The sequence below is a fragment of the Myripristis murdjan genome, chromosome 18 (assembly GCF_902150065.1).
Source record: "Myripristis murdjan chromosome 18, fMyrMur1.1, whole genome shotgun sequence".
Lineage (NCBI taxonomy): Eukaryota > Metazoa > Chordata > Actinopteri > Holocentriformes > Holocentridae > Myripristis > Myripristis murdjan.
Genome location: NC_043997.1, coordinates 15,566,994 through 15,579,348, shown reverse-complemented (window position 1 = coordinate 15,579,348; position 12,355 = coordinate 15,566,994).

Sequence of the window (12,355 nt, the reverse complement as noted above, 5' to 3'; positions counted from 1 at the left end):
CACCATAACCCAAAATGTAAGAGCATTTCACTCTATTACTTATGTTTTGTGTACATTTGATATCCCAACATTACATTTAAGACCTGCATTAAAATGGGTTACATTAATTCTATAGATTTTTAGTCTTAGCATGAACCTCATTGCCATTATAACCTTTATTTCAACAAGAACAAGCACCCTGTTTACAGTACGTATAAAACAAGGTCTACAAAACAGTAAAAATACATGAAAACTACAAAATATGTGAAACTATAGCTATGAAAAAACAAAAAATGAAAATATAAAACCAAAAAAGGCATTAAAAAATAGTGAAAGCACTATTCTATGTCAGTCAGGGTTTTATCCGTCCTCAGCTTCATCATTAACATTAGTAAACAAAGTGGTGCGTCCTCCCATTTGAGACTGCAATATCTGCCTTTAAGATAGTTTACTAACCTAAATTTGGAAATAAGTAAGTTTCTTCCTCTTTTGCCTAGAAGTTATACTGTGCAGTTCTCTAATGGACTCCCAGGATGGTATCGTATCAGCCGCGGTGGCAAGAAGATTTGAGATACAGCCGCGAAGCCTTTTTTGTGGAGTAAAGTGACTGAGGCGGTCAGCACCATGGACAGGGCCACGAGGCCAGTCATGGTGAGAGTTCAGCTCCCAGCAGCCGCCTGAATCTGCAGCAGAGTGTGAAGCTGGGGAAAGAAGCAGGTCTTGCACATTATTTCTACTGCGAGCCACACACTGGGCTACACTGAAAATGTGCACACAAGGCGAATATGTATGCACTGTTCTCCAGCGCATATTTTCAAGTGCATACTGTAGTGGGCCTGATCTCGGCGTGACACACTTCTGATTGACTTGTCACACAACCACTGGCCACATGGATGCAAGCTCAGTGACCCAGAACAAACAGTGCAGCGCAGTGTTCCTTATAAACTCAATTACTCATTAAATTGAGCAAGAGATAGCACCGCTGTCATATATCTGGAAAATGCAAAAGCTGAATCGTATATTCATGAATAAAATAAGTAAATAAATGCTGCACATACAATACAAATGATGTGCAGACATTCAGAGAAACTGGTGGTGTCATCAGGGAGGCTGCTTCACCATACAAACACCCAGAGCCAATTCTCTTGGGAGAGTTTTGATCTCTCCCAGTGTGCCTGGCAAAGGTAAGATAGGTCTGAGGTCTCTCTGATTCAGGATTGCAATCTATCCTCTGGTCGATGCATCAAGCAATGTATTGTAAGGCTTTGTTAATTCATTATCAACAACACACACACCTCTATCTCACCATTACCAAGTGTGATTGTACGAGATTCGGCGTTCAAATCCACTTTTACCAGCTGGGGCTCATATAACAAAGGCTGTAGAGAGTGCATGACAAACAAGGCCCTGTTCTGTTTGCTGGATTTGTTTAATATCCAAACGCTCCCTCTCCGCCTCAAAGAAAATTACATCTACTGAATAAGTAATCTTGCAAATCAAACTCTGCTTGCTTTGCTTTGTCAGTCTCACACTGTGTGTCAGAAAACAAATTCAGACAACTCAATTTGGTTAATTATTCATACAAGGTCATTTTTCTCCCCACCACTTTTTGGTAGTTCATCATTGATTTTGCCAGTCCTTTCAAATGACTTAGAAGAAGTAATGGCTAAATTGCATAAATTATTCAGGAACTGTGAGCATGGCTTATCAGTAGGTTTTCAGGCAGCAGCGTTGGTAGGCCTGACAGGAAATTTCTGCCACACAGCGCATTAATAATTCTCAAAGAAGAACATTAAATACAGTATTGTTTGTGCAGATACAAGCACCGCCCGTGGCCCAGCCAGTCGGCCGCGCTGCGCTGCAAGATGTGTCTCATGTCAAAAGACCATAACTTGACCTTTTCATTTCAACCCCGCAGTAATTGTGCTACAGGTTATTAAAACAGAATAAAAAGGGTTTTGCAGGGAGGAGGCACCTTGATGAAATGCTTTGGGTCGCAGACTGCAAGTCAAACAGTTGAGCTGGCAAATAAATTTCAAATCTCTGTGTACCTTCACAAGCACAGTACGAGTTAGGCAGGAGCAGTTCCTTCAAATAGAGACGTAAAGGGGAGAGAAACTTGATGGAAGAAGGGATTCCTTCTAGTTGGATCAGAACATTAATGTAAACAGTACAGGAGATCACGGAAATTCGTATTTTGGAGCAAGACTACTTATATATTTCATATTCAAACATGCTTACAACAAAGAAAGTAAAAAAAAAAAAAAAAACTATGCAAAAACTGTGTAACTTGAGATGAATCCTGTGCCAGTTTGAAAAGCAGTTTAAACCATATCTAAGTGTTTAATAGAAAAAAAACAAAACAAAAAAAAAAAAACAGTCCTACAGTGCAAATGTACAGAGAAATATCTGCAGTAATTTACAGTGACTTACAGGCCCTCTGCTTCTGAAAATGTATCTGCTGAAGAAAGACCTCCCGCAGCCTCTTAGTGACATCTGCACATGTGGTTGCCCTTCTGGGAAGCATTAAAAAGTAAGTATATATTTATTTTATTTTACGTCATTTGATTTGTTTATTTGATAGGGACAGAGCACATTACTGAACATCAGATTTACTTCTGTCGCTCCTCGGCAGGAGACCAAACAACACGCGTAATAAAAATAACAATAGTCAAATATACAGATGCACAAATAGAAAAACACAAAGTACACAGTACGTATGTCCAGTTAAAAGTGCATGTGGTGCACTCCCTGCATAATTATTGAAAAAAGCATTGCTCTTTCATAGTTAGCGCAACTGGCACACCTGTTGGTTGTGACTTTCCACCTCTGAATCGACTAAAGTGACCAAGGTTAACATAATTTGATTACAGGACAATTGATTTTTACTGTGCTACAAACTACAGTGTTTCCCCACTGATTACTGATCCGCCTAATCGTCCTTCTCACAACATGATATTGATATTCATGTCACTCTTTTCCCCTTGCTTCAATCAATTCCGATTCTATGTACTGCACAGGAGCAAATTAGATTACGTCAGCACTTGTTACTTCAAGTGTCTGGTGGAGCAACGGAGAGCATAAAGGACACTGATATTAGGTGAAATGTAAATAAATGCCACATGAAAGTGACATGTGAAAGCGTTTAATTTCAACATTGCGTCATTCATAAGGATCAGACCTTCCTAGTTTCCCTGTTCCACATAGGCTTTACATATGTCATCTCCAGTTTTCGCAGCAGCTCTTGTGCTCTCATAAGCGTGTAATGTCACAAGTGTTGCGGTCGGCTTCACTAAGTGTTGAACAATGGTCTCTTAACACACGCGCTGGCGCTTCAACCTACAACCTCATGGGGTCTAAGTAAATGTTATGCTTCCACAAATAGCAGCTGATCGGTTTATCTGTCGGAGGTGATTTGTTGCAAATGGTCAAAGCCTCCAGGGTTTGGTAGCATTTCCACGCTGCAACCCAATAAACTCTGGCCACTGACCTTTTTGCTGTGGTCATTGGGTCCTGGTCATTGGCCTTGTTCAGCACAACTCAATTACAAGCCCTAATGTCCCACACAAAGAGGCTTTTGCAGTCGGTGCCCACAAGGCATCTGAGGAGGAAACGCCTTAATCTTGTTGTTTTCCTGCCTCTCTTCTCGTCGGGCTGCAGCCGCTCTATTGGCTGATCCTGTCAGGTTTCGAGTTTTATTTGTTTATGTGGTGTTTACATGCTAGTTTTTTTTTTCTCTCATTTTCCAAAGTCACACACTCTACATGCTGCGTTTGAATTCACTAAATTGCACTAAGCTTCGCATATTCCAGAAGTTCAGCATGACTTAAGGACATTTAAGGATACAAACGGCGTCATCTCCGCCACACAGCCCGGCCGCCTATTAATGCAGAGACTGAAGGCACGCACATATACATCCGTACACACAAGCGCGCGCGTGCGTGCACACACACACCAACACTAATAGTGAATCAGTGGGTATATCAGTGATGGTACAGTGGCTCCCTTAATGCACTCATTGACTAACCCTGATGAGAGTGTTTTTCTTCCTGCTGAGTGTCTCTAGGAGTGATGAGCCTTTCAGTATTCAAAGATGCTCTTGAGATGAGTGTGAGCCTTGTTTTTACCGACTGGCTCAGCTTGTGGCTCAGCTTACCAATGGGCACATTTTGGGCCTACCTATAGTCTAAAAATGTACTCTAAATTGGTGTCTCTCCCAAGTATCAATTTCCATTAGTATTCCATTTAGTTCATTTGTTCAAGCAGTGTGAAGACCTGATGGCTGAATGTGAATAGTAGACCCTCAACGAATAAGTCCTTTTAAACCATTACATTATCCTCCAGCTTCCCAACCGTAGCTCTAATAATACCCCTGAATATTTATTTCCTCATCTGAACCTGAATGTAAGCCATCCCAGTTTCCTACTGTCTAACTTTATGTTACCTTAACTGGCACCTTACTGTACGTGGCCTTATCTGTACCCTACCTTGCAGTTACCTTACCATATTTTATTTTACTCATCTTTATTTAACCTTGCTGTGTTTATGTCACCGGAAAGTCAAAAATGAGTCAGAAAAGCTCATTTGAAATGAAGACCAGTGATAATAATAATACTGACAGCCACACAACACAATATGATCCAACCCAGCATCATATTAAAGAGCCTTCAAATGACCTGTCCTGTCTGAACATGACGTTAGAGCGTCTTTCACTGTCCTGACTTTTATGAAGAATGTAATTTATTTAAAGGGGATGTGACATGGGGAATCAGAAATGATCTTTCCATTGACCAGCTGACCTTGAATACCTCATTCACTTGTGTTGCTTTGCCTTCTGTGTTGATTCAGCTGCGCTTCCACAGATTGAGACTTAATACAATTTTTTTTTTTTAAAAAAAGGTCAGTTTAGCAGTCCATACCAAAGGCAACTGAGCACTGAGAAATACTATTAAATAAACTGTATTTTCACAATTGATGACCTCAATATACGAATTACACATTTTTTATGGAGTGTTCCAGATAGCCTCCTGAGTTATTGTGCACCATTCCTGGTCAGCAAAAGGTCATATTTTTCGACTAGCAATAACAAATTTATGCAGAAATACTACACATGTAATGCAACGTGTTTGCATTACAATTGTGTGACACACACTGACCTACTGTATCAGAAAAACACATTATCATCTGCCTGTGTACCACTGCACACTATTGTGTTATTACTGTTTTGTTATCGGCAATTGAATCTTGTACTTTGATATTGGCATCACATTGTAGTGCCATGCAAGCCAGTTATTTAGTTTATTATTATTAATACTTTCTATTGTGTGGGGAGGGGAATGAAATGGGATGTTCATCATGTTAGTGCAGAAAGAGTTGACATTTTGGGGATGAGTAATATGGCTGAGGATTTTGGTGGCACAATATGGTGTAGGTTGGAAGAATGCAGGGAAATTGCTCAGCAAAATGTTTTAAATCATCTTGGTATATGTTAGTCAGTGCCAAGGCTGTAATACCCGGTGAGGCACTTGTACAAATCACACAAATTTTTGACAGCACTTCTAATCCAGGAGGGAGGCTTTAACGCACTGAGCGTCTTTCTGTTCTATTGTCTGTTCAAAGTGTGAGAAAGTTGCACTAAGCTTATCTTGGTCGTTCCTGTCCTTTTCCCCTTCCCAGGGAGACTTCCCTGTGCTGCGGCGGGATGATCAGGCTGTGGATCAGTCTGATTTAAACAGCCATCATCATCCATCTTGTCTGTGCCGGGTCTCGCAAGATAAGCTCATGTCTTTGGGCAGTGCCGGGCTTGCCACTCAGAGTTTTCCTTGTTGCTTAAATGTTTTGAGACTGAAGTCGACGTTAGATATGAAACTTTTTCATGCCACTTTGGTTGTTATGCAGCTGCGTTCGATCAGAGCTGCATTGTATTATCACCGCTGGCGATTCACTGAAAAGTTGCATGAAACCTAGCTGCATCAAAGTGAAACTGTTCAATTTGTGTTGCTGAAAATTTTGAATTCAGTTTCATGTAGTTAGTCCTGTAGTTTCGGTAGAAACTGTATTTATTTTTACATAACACTGATTAACCGCAATTATAGACAGTTAACCTTCATATCAGTAGCAGTAAAGTTAGCCACGAGGTGTAAGATACTGTGTATGGTTGTTAATTCAATTTAATGACAAATAGATGGGAAAATAATAGTAGTTCCATGTGTCATGTCAGTCAAAAATTAAAGAAAGAACAGAGGCTGTTTACATAATCAGTGATTATGGACATCACAACTGTCTAGAGTATCCTCAAAAACCCTGCAGGAGGTGTTGTCAAAAGTCCTTTAAACCAAGTAACACTGCTGCACAGCAGAGTTGTTGCTAATTTATTCATTTGAAGCCAACGTGCTGGTAAATAAATAATAAGCTGTATTGTAAAGCATTGAATAAGGGAGTGACTAATGTAGAAAAGTTGAGCAAAACAGTCATTTTGACCTCACGACTGAACAACAACCCACTCACAGCAAAATATATGAATTCAGTCTCTTTTCATTCTCATTCTTATTTTTGGTGACTCCTGTTAGTTCATACCAGTGTTTATCTAAACATGGTAATCTAAAATACATTATTTAGATTGAATGAATATACCTCCTTGCCATTAACTCTACAAGATTGCATGAATACAATTCCAACTCTTGTCCTGAGTCATTTTGTCAGTCAGTCTTGGCATCGCTATGACAGCAGTTCTATTTCTGTCCATAATTCACTCCTCCTCCTTCAAAGAAGAAAAACAAAGTGCGTCATTACCTAACAGAGAAAGTGATGATGGCCAAGTTGGCAGAACACAAGCAATTTACAATTTCTTTTAAAAACACATGTTCCTAGCCTGCCTTTTATAGCTTAAAGGCAAACATAGTGCACTCGAAACCCTGAAATAGATTGTCACTGTAGCTGTACATGAATGTCAAGCACGTAAATAGAGATTCACAGGGAAAACAATGGGAGAGAACTTATCATAAACCCTTCATTACTGTCACACCATCATTACAGGGATTTTCAGTGCTATTGATTTTGAGACCAGCGTGATGCATAGCGGATGATTGCTGCTTTTTAAATCACTACTTATTGCAACAAATGTGTTTTTAAAAAGGCACTTAATTGTCAGTCTTTTTTCCTGCTCTGCTCTTCATTTGCACACAAAGAGAGGCAGAGTGGGAGTTGTCACACCATGCAGCCTCGCAAACGCGTTTGAGAGAGCGACAGAAACAACAAGACGGCGCCTTTAACGGTTCATACTGAATGATCTCATGGAGGACTGTAACAAACACAGTTTGATGTACGTTTCAGTAATGAATTTTGACATGGTGTGATGATAAAAGATTAAAGCCTCTCACTTATTGACATGGCACGATAAAAGAAACCACGCTGATTATTTTTCACTGCAGCTTCATAGAAACACTGAGCATCCCCGAAGGATCTGCTAAATGTCTTTCATGATATGAAACCTCGATGACTGTCTACAGACAACAATACGTGTGGCTGCAGTTTTATAGTGGATCTACAACTTGATAAGATAAATAAGGTAGACATGCAGGGCTCACAAACAAACACAAGCTCATGTAAATATGTTGAATTTGTCTTTACCTATGGGTAAGGTGTAATATCATTCATGCTATGCATAGCAAGTGTACACTGATCTCCATTTGGATGACATGGAAATGAACTGCTGAGCGGTCAACATTTGTACTCTGTGTTTGCACCGCGCAGCTCGAGGTGTGAATGTGTGAGCAGCATAAACCAGTAAACAATCAAAACACCCCCCCACCATCAATGATGCATAATTGCATTGAAGCAGCGAGTAGAATTTTTTTTAACCTCATCTTCCTTGATTGTTCGCAGCAGAGGGAAAGGGGAGGAGGAGGAGCTATTCAGTGCCGGTGTGTGTGTGACGTACCAACAGTCAAATAATGTTGTGGCAGCCCGCTTTGGCCAAACAGTATTATTTGAAAATGTGAAAATGGTAGAAAAACAGCACTAGGCTGCATCATTCCACTAAGAGAAAATGAAATCAGCTCAATGATCAGTTGTCACATGTTCAAGAAATGTACTAACTTTTGTTAATGTCAAGAATATGCACCAGAGAAGTTCATATGTAATTCTTTATGCCTTTGGTCATGTATCTCAGATGATGTAGTCTTTGATACAGATGTGTATTAGACTTTCACTTTTTAACCATACGCAGCGCAATTTTTGCCCAGATATCAATGGCCATTAAGGTCTCTGTTCAGCATTCAAGCAACATGAAATTAAAAATATCATTAAAAATAATAAAAAATATATAAAAATCAGCATTCAGTGGAATAGGATGCATCATGCATTACATTTCTGCAAACCAACAAACACATTGTCAGTGTTTCTGAACCAAATATATGCTGCATATCAACTTGTAGCCTTACAGCCAATGTGGTGGAGCCTGTATCAACGTCACATGACAGTTAACATTTGTGTATGCGTGAAGTCGTTCGCTACTTTGTCCACTTTTGTTTGCTTCGGCAGCTTCATTAGCCAGCAAAAGTACATGGTTAAGGTTAGGTAAACGTCATGGTGAACATTACCAAATACATAACATTTCCTAGTTTAGATTAGATTAGATTAGATTTCTTTGTCATTTTTATGCGTAATATGCACATAAAAACGAAATTATGTTTCACACGTCAACAAGGAGATCAGTGAAGTTCAATCAAACAATGAATAAGATCAAGGGGGAATAAAAACAGTGGTTAAAATGGTTAAAATCAGGAAGAATGAAAAATGATGGTTAAGTCCTTTTATGCATATTAGCTAGTGGCTCTCACTTGACACAGGACCTGAACCCCGGTCTGCAGAAGCAAAGTCATGTTGACTGTGCGCGGCACCAGCCTCCTAACACAGCAGTTTTGGATCGCTTCAGTGTAAACCAGGCCACAGACAACTGAAAACACTACATTTCAAAGTAAAATTAGTTTGCGGCAACATAAAATAATGTCAACATTTGTTCTGCGTGACTGGGCTGTCCTGCTGCATCCAAGATACTGTGCATAACATAAACACAAGTAAACAAACAAACAAACAAAAACACTGTAGCGCCCCCTGTAGTTCATTTTGATCATGTGGAACACAGCAGTGACACACATTGTTCCCTGCAGTTGCATCAGTGGCGTTGGAGATATTTTGTGTAATGGATGAACAGACAAATAGACTTTGGCCAATGCGTGGTCCCTCAACTGGTGGAGGAACATAAAGTTTTTACCAAACGATAAGAAAGACTGTAAGGAAGATCAGGAGAAAACATGAGGCAGGCCTGTCATATTTCCATCGAATGGCAAAACTTTTGGCATTGATGGCTGTGATGGCTGTGGATTTCCTTCACATGCTCTGATATTTTGGGTTGGTATGCTCTGTGGGAAAACGCGTATTAAGAGTGACACCAGACTTTAGGATTAAGAACAAGCCCCTTGTTGCTTCAATGATGCTGTGTGATTAACAGTACAAGAATAACAGCACCGGGGAGCTTACAGGCGCATGTGTGTTGTATTCATGTGTGTACGTCTGCACAAGTCTCTCTCTCTCTGTGTGTGTGTGTGTGTGCGCCTCTGCCCTTCCCAGCAACTAGTCCCCCAAGCTATTGCTGTAAGTAAGAATGTATTTGTACACAGCTTGCCATGGTAAATACATTGTTTTGAAGGGGTGAATAAAAAAAAAAAAATCAAGTGAAAGCTTTGAATACAGAGATCTTATAATAATTGCAAAGTTTGGTGGCTGTTTTCCAACCTGCCTATAAAATGGGAAATTAGATAACCACAGGCTTCCTGGCTATCCTGATAAAGGCTTGATAATGGATTGAATAGGGGGACAGAATCGATACGCCTGTCCCCACTCTGTAGGCCAGGAAACCATCACTGGAAAACTCACACGAGGAGCACAGTGTACTCCTGTAATCTGCGCCTCTTAGAAAAACCTGATACTGACAGAAGGATTCAAAGGCTCTCTCAACAGCTGCTCCACAGCCTCGGGAACCATTTTCATTTGTGTGAATTTACAAGAAGTGCTTTATTCCATCTCTGGGACACCATGCTTGTAGCCCGCATCGTGTATTTTTCTCTCCCTTCCAGATAGAAGAGTGTTCATTTTTCACTTGAGCGCTATGTCAGTGCTTATATTGCCTCACAATCCTATAAAGCAGGTGCACAAATTGCCCCAATAGATTGCTTTTATGATTTTGACACGTGCCTCGTTTTTCCACTTGGATGCTCTCTCCCTCTGGAGATGAATACACTTTAGCACTTTTTACAACCACGGCGTTCTGCTCTTACTTCCAATATTCAAGAGTTTAGATAAAGCTAATTAAAAATGCTGCAATATTTACTATCTGGTCAAGAAAACTGGTTAGTATTACTCATAGCAAGGTTCATTTGTGTTACACTATAAGAAGAGGGACTTGGTATACTATTGGACTGACCTTCGCCCTAGCAAGTCATTTAGTCACATATTGAGTTTTGTTTTTCAAAAAGGCAGAATAGGGCAGATCAGCCAACGGGTATCAAGAAAATGACAATTGATTCAAGAAAATTCTGGAAAGGAGTTGATTAGCGTTGGAAACAAGTGGGATTAGGTCATCCCACTGACAGATTATTTCAGTTCTTTGAAGAAAAACAAGATTTTAACACTGAATATGAGACTAAACAACTTGTTAAGATGGAGTTTTTTTGCAGTGTGAACAATTTAAGATTCATTCGGTAAATTATCCATCAGTAGCAAAATCGCAAAGAGAAACGGAGACATTCAGGGAAGAAATAATACAAAAACAAAAAGCAGAGTTCAGAGAGAAGCTGGGTGGCACTGATGTGATGCTCATTTCCTTGACTGCCCATCATCCCATCCACCGATCCATATTATCTTTCTCACACACTTAGCTGATTCATTAGTTTTGCATAACACACGGCTGCAAATTGTTCTACTGAGTACACTAAAATATTCTGGAAGATTCCCCGGTGGACTGAGTGACTCGTGAAGTCGAGCTAGACAATCGTGCCCTCCGTGTTCGATCAGTGTGAAATTTGGAGAGACGCTGGCCTCTTAACCAATATTGCATCGTAATTGTCAGCTAATATCCACTCAAGATTTAAGTAATTAGATGAACGCTCTACGGGCCATTTCCATGAATATGAATTCAGAGTTAAGACTTTTGTCCCTAAACGATGTTCATTTTTAATCAAGCATTAAATTCTACAGCGAATCTGTGTGTGTGCAGTCTCATCAAATTTTGTTTGAAAAGTTTGGCTTCTTCCAACAACTTTTGCCCTCACTCCATATCCTGTGATTGCTTTTTCCGTGACACAAAACCTTGTAGTTTTGTGTTTGATGAGGGAAACATTTTAATTCAAAGCATGAGACAAAAAAGGCTGTCTCCTGGCAAAAAAAAAAAAAAAATGACCCGACAGATCATTTGTACAAGGAGTTTATTAAGCCCTATAGTTATGTTTTAAAGTTAAGTTAAATATCATCATTTAATTTGCATGCAAGTCATATTATTCTAAGATTGTTTGACTGATTTCACTTTTTAGCAAGAAATCCAATCTTCAAAGAGGCTTTTCATTTAAAGAACTTACTTTTAGCTGAATGTTTCATTTATTACAATGTGCGGATGAGCAGTTTAAAGTTGCTAGATACCTTGAGCTACAATAAATTAAAATACATCTCATCCCCTGCAAGTGATACAGGCACCCCTTGGGCCAATCAGTAATGAGCTTCAGGTCTCTGTCAAATCTGACCAGTTGCATGGCAGGCTGATGTTTTAAGCTTTAATTAGAGCACCTCCTTTAGGCAATCACTCTTTTTTTTTTTTTTTAAGTGCCAGGTCAGAGTGACAAGATGCAACACCCCTCCAAGTTTTGCTGGTGTCAAACATTTGAGCTAAAACTTTTGGCTAAAGCACATAACAGGCAACTGTAACATCCTGTGTTCAAATGAAGCCTGGGACCTTCAGCACACATCTTCACCTCCTCTCACTCAGCCTCTCCTGCCTTTCTGCTTTTATATGTCAAATAAAGACAAATAGTAGTGAGTGAGTGAGTGAGTTAGTAGGTTAGTTTGCATCTTGATTGGACTATTTAGTGTAATTTGATAGGGAAGCTGGAAGTTTCAAGACAGTTAGACAGTTTGTCATTTTTTAAACATCAGCACACAGTGCCAAAACTCATCATTCGTCTGGGTTTCATCAAAATCAGAACAGTCAAAGGATTTTCAGCAACTGCTACAAAATTTTAAATTATGACCTTTATTTACAGTGGCCCATTAATCCAGTGAGTGTCAATTTTCAGTCACTGAAACAGTGTAAAGATACACTACCTTT